Source organism: Saimiri boliviensis, chromosome 3, assembly GCF_048565385.1.
Source record: "Saimiri boliviensis isolate mSaiBol1 chromosome 3, mSaiBol1.pri, whole genome shotgun sequence".
NCBI lineage: Eukaryota > Metazoa > Chordata > Mammalia > Primates > Cebidae > Saimiri > Saimiri boliviensis.
The window spans coordinates 6,400,524-6,407,200 of NC_133451.1; the positions used below are offsets into that span (position 1 = coordinate 6,400,524).

The 6,677-nt window shown below is 48.9% G+C and overlaps 1 protein-coding gene across 4 annotated transcripts in view; it reads left to right on the forward strand.

The window, feature by feature from the left end:
- The window catches only part of PPP2R2C (protein phosphatase 2 regulatory subunit Bgamma), a 245,247-nt gene that overhangs the window by 155,520 nt on the left and 83,050 nt on the right, over positions 1-6,677 (forward strand). The gene's annotated exons all lie outside the window — the stretch shown is intronic.

Here is a 6,677-nt window from a genome sequence, read left to right on the forward strand (position 1 = left end):
CAGCACTCAGATCGGGGTTCAAACCCCAACTGCACCCTTCAGGTGACTTGGGCATTCCTTCATTTTTTATTCAAGCGCAGAGCTGGCATCTCAGCGCCTGCTGTGTGCCAGGGGCATAGAAATAGAGGGGTGGGCCCCTGTGATATTAGGCAGGCAGCTGTCTATTCCAGGGCCTCATCTTTCTCACTGGTGGAATGAGGGTAGGAGCCCCTCCCCTGGGGTTACTTTGAGGGGTCAGTTTAGTGGACAGTTACAGTCTCTCGCACAGCCCCTGAATGTGGTTTCTAAGTCAGTCCTCCGTTCCGTCCCTTCAGCCTCCTCTTCCCTGGTTTTGACTGGCCAATAGTCATCACCTTCTGAAGACATTCAGATAATGTCTTTTTAAACTATTATGATGCCATCGAAACTGACTTTTGATCAAAGGTACCTTTTAAACAAACTTACCATTCAGTGAGGATTTGCCAGGCTCCTGGGTGATCCATCGTTTTGGGGCCAGGGCCTGTGGGAACCAGAGCTGGACATCATGGAACTAGCTCCGAGGAGCTCACGTTCAGGTGGGACACAGTCTCCTGGAATCACAGTTTTAAGCACTTTCCAACTATTAACTCATTGAATCGTTAATGACTGCCATTTCCCAGATGATGCATCGGGGAGGCTGAGTAACCAAGGAACATGGCAGGGACCCTGGGATTGAGGATTTAGAAAAGTTGGGCCGGAGGACAGACACAAATTAGGGAACTTAAGAGGTACTAACGAGAGAGTGGGCAGTTCAGGGAGAAATGGAATTAGCATGGAGCAGGGGCTTCCTAGGGAGGAAGGATGGGAGGAGGCACCTCCTTCCCGCTGCTCCATCTCCATGCCAGCCTGGGCTGGGAGTGGCACACCATCAGCTCCAGTATTCAGTACAGCCCTGTGAGGCTGGCAGCAGGGTCCTCCTAGCGAGGCTGAAAGGTGCAGTGATGAGGAAGAGGATGGCGGGGCTGGAGTCCTGGCCCCACCACCTTCTGGCTGTGTGACTGTGGGCACGTTACTTACCCTCGCTGGTCCTCCATTTATTCATCATTAAAATGGGATTAGGGGCCAGGTGCGGTGGCTCACACTTGTAATCCCAGCACTTTGGGAGGCCGAGGTCAGTAGATCACTTGAGCTCAGAAGTTCAAGACCAGCATGGGCAACATGGCGAAACCCCATCTCTACAAAAAAAATAGAACAATTAGCCAGATGTGGTGGCAGGTGCCTGTAGTCCCAGGCGCCTGTACTTGGGGGGCTGAAGTGATTGGATTGCTTGAACCTGGGAGGGTTGAGGCTACAGTGAGCTGAGGTCGCACCACCGCACTCCATCCTAAGTGACAGAGTGAGACTGTCTCAAAATAAATAAATAAATAAAATGGGAGTAATCGTAGTTCCTACTCAATAGGGCTGTTGTGAGGATCTAGTGAGATCAATGTTCATGAAGGACTTTGACGCTGCCCACATGTTTCTAAGAAACGGTGACCTGCCCGGGCTCACTGGGGTGGTAAGAGGCAGAGCTGGGCTTCTGCATGCCCCCACTGTAATATTAGGCAGGTGTACGTGGTTGCTTCATGTCCAACTGCATCCACCCCACACACCTGCAGACCAGCCAGTGTGACCCACCAGACACATTTCTGCCCCGCACCTTTCCATACACGGTGCCTACCATCTAGCATGCCTCTCTACCCATGCCCATCTTTTTGATATTTTACCTTCCACTTAAATCTGAACTGAAATCCTAGACCTCACTAGCTGGTGGGTGCACTGGGTCTCTGCTCTGCCAGTCCTGGAGCTGCTGCTTCCAGTGCATGCCCCAGTTACTCACTCATAGCCGCCACCCCACAATCAGGGGTTGGGAGTCCCCTTTGTCCATGATGGGTGATGAGGGCATACTCGGAACGGAGGGCTAATTAAATCACACGCTGAGCTTTGTAGAACACGGGACGCTTCATTAGGCCCTGTGTGAACGAGAGGAGTGCGCCTAACCTGCTCCCAGTACCTCATCAGACTCGAGCATAGTGTAATCACAGTTCACACTCGGCTTCATCAGCTCGCTGAGGCCACGAGGAGGGCTCCCACCTTTGGGCTCTATAGAGAGTGGGCCTGAGGCATGGGAGCCTGTTTCTGAGCGGGGGTGTCCGCCCCCAGCCAGCTTGCCTCGTGGTGTGGAGCTGGAGCCCCCTCTGCTTAAGTAAAAGCCTCTGAGGGACACATGTCATGCAGATGGCGACACGAGACTGGCTCCTCGCTTTAAACTCTGCTTTCCGAGGGCAGATTTTTCCCAAACCCTGAAAGCAGGGAAGGCCTCAGTTGGAGGCGAAAATGGAAATTACATCCAAAATTTTTTAGATAAAAAACAGGAAGGGTGTTCCAGGCAGAGGGGAAAGACTGGGCAAAGGCTTGGAGGATAAGAGGGCACCGCGTGTTTGGGGAGCAGGGCATGTTCCCTGGGGCCAGAGACCTGGATTCTCCTCTTGGCTCTATCCACAACTCCACCCATGACTTCATGCCTTGGGGTGAGTCCTGAACCCTGACCAACCTCAGTGTCCCCAGGGCTGCGATATGGGGGGTGGCAGCCTCTGGTCTGTGGTCACAGGGAGTCTCGGCTGTGGTGCTCGTGTGCCTCCCTCTTGCTACTCTCTGGCCAGTGACCATGGCATTTTACATGTCCCCAGAGCTGGTCTCCCCGAGCCCTCCTCCTCATGGGCTAGGTGTTCTGGGCACATCTCGGGGCAGCCCCAGAAGGTGGGATGAGCTGTTATTTGGGGTGTGGGGCTCTTGGTCCCTCTGCTCCACGCTGGTGGGCCTGGTGCCTGGCACCACTGGCCCATCTTCCAGGAGGCTCACTGACCCCACCCTGGATGGGCCTTGTTTTCTCTCTGCCCTGCAAGGCAGCTGCACTCCCTCAAGCCCTAGGCCAAGGTGACATTGTTTTGTTTTTGTCTTTCTCCTTTTCTTTTCTTTTCTTTTCTTTTTTTTTTTTTTTGAGACGGAGTTTCGCTCTTGTTACCCAGGCTGGAGTGCAATGGCGCGATCTCGGCTCACCGCAACCTCCGCCTCCTGGGTTCAGGCAATTCTCCTGCCTCAGCCTCCTGAGTAGCTGGGATTACAGGCACGCGCCACCATGCCCAGCTAATTTTTTGTATTTTTAGTAGAGACGGGGTTTCACCCTGTTGACCAGGATGGTCTCGATCTCCTGACCTCGTGATCCACCCACCTCGGCCTCCCAAAGTGCTGGGATTACAGGCGTGAGCCACCACGCTCTGCCTCTCCTTTTCTTTAGAGTATATTTTTAAGCAGAATTTTATTTTTAAAATAAAAGTTCATTATCAAATGATGCCTTAATTACCTCCTGCAATATAGCAATTATTCGGTTGTATAGTTCCTGTTCTCTGTATTTTGTGTAATAAAATGGACCCGATGGGTACTGCACAGTGCTGGGTGCCACAGGGAACACACACTCCTGTTTTCTCCTGCATTAAATTAAAATTTTAATTCCAGTGTGGTCCTTTTACATGTGCTTTCACTCTAGCTGTTTGCCTACATCTTCACAGTTTTAGTTGTCCAGGGTGGTGAATAAAATGCAACACTTGGCATCTTTTAATGTTTAAAAAAACCAACAAGTATTTTATTTAAAATAGAACGTGAATATTTGTAATCCTAAAAAAAAAAAAAAAAAAAAAGAAAAGAAAAAGAAAAAGCCACAGGATCCTTGGGAGACCCCCTGAGACAGTGACACCTCGGACCAGCTCCTGCCCCCTGTCCACTCCCCAGGCTCCATTCTCTCTACCCAACGGCCTCTGCATCCTCCGCCCTTGGAGTTCTCAGTGTGGCCTGCAGATCACCTGTGGTCCAAGTGCTCAGGGGCTTGTTTAAAATTCATATTCCCAGGCCCCACCAAGGCTTGTAGAGGGCCAGGACCAAGGAATCCAAATACTAATCAAGCACACTGTCATTGCCCTGCAGCTGAGGTTTGAAACCACTCGCCTGCTCTGGATTATTTGTGCTCTGCGGTGGCCTCCATTTACACCATCCTACCTCCCGTTGAATCCTTACTCACTACTCACCACCAGGTTCCCACCCATCCTGGGAGAGAAAGGCGATTGGCACGGTTCTCAGGGAGGCCTGGTGATTGGCTGCCTCTAGGGGTGTGTGGCTACCCCTTGATCCAATCAGTGGAGTCAACCTGGGGGCGTGGTCATGCAGTGAAGAATCTGTATGGGGGGAGCTGGGAGCCAGGGAAAGGGACAGGGAGAAACCCGTTCTACTGTTAGCATCAGTTCATCTAACATTTGGCCCCTTGTGGGGGGTTTTGCGTCCTTTGAGGGTTTCAGGTCTCCTGCCATTTTGTTGGCATTTTAATTTCTTGTTAACCAACCCAAGAGCACACACAACTTAATTTTTACATTCCCAAAAATTTCCAGCCTCCTCTAAGTTAATGCTGAGCAATAGAAATGTAAATGTAAAGGAAGCTGTATGTGTGCTTTTAAAAATTCTGATAGCCATGTTACTCAAGTAAAAAGAAACGAGTGAAATTAATTGTAATAATTCATATGTCCAAAATAGTATTAATCAATCTAAAAGTAATTGAGACATTTTACGTTTTGTTTTTCATATTAAATCTTTAAAATTTGGTGTGTGTTTTATGCTTACTGTACATCCCAGCTTGGACTAGCCACATTGCAGTTAGCCACGTGTGGCTGGTGGTCCCTGTTCTGGATGGCGCAGCTAGCACTAAATGATGGCCTTTGCTTTGTATCCTCGGGGACATATATATTTTTGAATCCATTTTGCCCACTTTTGAATAGTTTATGAACTTCCCAGTCCATGTGTTTAGGGGTATTTGACTTCTAAACGTTGGGTTTCTTGGTCGGGCACAGTGGCTCACGCCTGTAATCCCAGCACTTTGGGAGGCCAAGGTGGGTGGATCACTTGAGGTCAGGAGTTTGAGACCAGGCTGACAAACATGGTGAAACGCTGTTTCTACTAAAAACACAATAATAATAATAATAATAATAATAATAATAATAATAATAATTATCCCGGTGTTGTGGCAGGCACCGGTTGTCCCAGCTACTCAGGAGATTGAGGCAGGAGAAGCGCTTGAACCCAGGAGGCGAGGTTGCAATGAGCTGAGATTGTGCCACTGCACTCCAGCCCGGGCAGCAGAGTGAAACTCCGCCTCAAAAACAAAAAGAGTTGGGTTTCCAGCAATAAATGCTCATAAAACCTGCTGGGGTTGTGGAGGCTTTGTCCATTCATCCTGACTTGTTGTGTCCTGTTTTTGCTGGGTGATTGTTGACTTCCCCTACTCACGTCACACTTTTAAGGCTGCATAGCACAACATCAACATTCATCTCTGATTAATGAGCATGTTAGTTTCTTGTGGCTGCCATAACATAGTATCACACATTTGGTTGTTTAAACAACAGAAACTTATACTCTCCCAGTGCTACAGTCCAGAAGTCCAAAATTATGGTGTCCACAGGACTACGTTCCATCTGTAGCTTGTCATGGAGGATCCTTCCTTCCCTAGAGGCTGCCAGCATCTCTCGGCTTTATGGCCACATTACTCTAATTTCTGCTTTGGTTTTTACATCACCTCCTCCTCTTCTCCCTGTGTCTTCTCCTCTGTGTGTCTCTTATAAAGACATTTGTCACTGCATTTAGGGGCTACTCAGATAATTCAGGATGATCTCGTTTCAAAATCCTTAATTACATCTTCAAAGACCCTCTTTTCCAAATAAGATTACAGTTAAGTTCCAGGGATTAGAGTGTGGGCATATTTTATTTTATTTTTATTTGAGACAGAGTTTCACACATTGTCCAGGCTGGAATGCAGTGGCACGATCTCGGCTCACTGCAACCTCTGCTTTCTGGTTTCAAGCAATTTTCCTGCCTCAGCCTCCCAGGTAGCTGGGATTACAGGTGCCCACCACCACGCCGGGCTAATTTTTTTTGTACTTTACATAGAGACTGGGTTTCACTATGTTGGCCAAACTTGTCTCGAACTCCTGACCTTGTGATCCACCTGCCTTGGCCTCCCAAAGTGCTGGGATTACAGGCTTGAGCAACCATGCCTGGCCTATTTTATTTTATTTTTAAGATTTATTTATTTATTTATGAGTAAGAGTCTTGCTCCGTTGCCCTGGCTAGAGTGTAGTGGCATGATCTCAGCTCACTGCAGCCTCCACCTCCCAGGTTTAAGTGATTCTCCTGCCTCGGCCTCCTGAGTAGCTGAGATTACAGGCGTATGCCACCATGCCCAGCTAATTTTTTTTTTTTTTCAGTGGAGATGGGGTTTGCCATGTTTCCCAGGCTGGTCTTGAACTCCTGGGCTCAAGCAATCCATCTACCTTGGCCTCCCAAAGTGCTGGAATTACAGGCGTGAGCCGTCATGCCTGGCCAAGAATGTGGACATGTCTTTTGGGGGGCACCATTCAACCCACTGCAGTGAGGTGTTAGGGTTTTGACAGAGCAGCAAAGAGCGCAAGTCAGCGTTTTATTTTTCTAAGCTTTGAAATACATAAAGTGATAGTGGGTTATGAAAGGCCAACTTCCGCATGGAAGGTGCTGGTCCACACTGGCTGGTGTTTAGATCCCTTGGCCATTTGGATGGGAGTCAATGTGCTGAAGAAGCACGTCAGACACATTCAGGAAGGCAA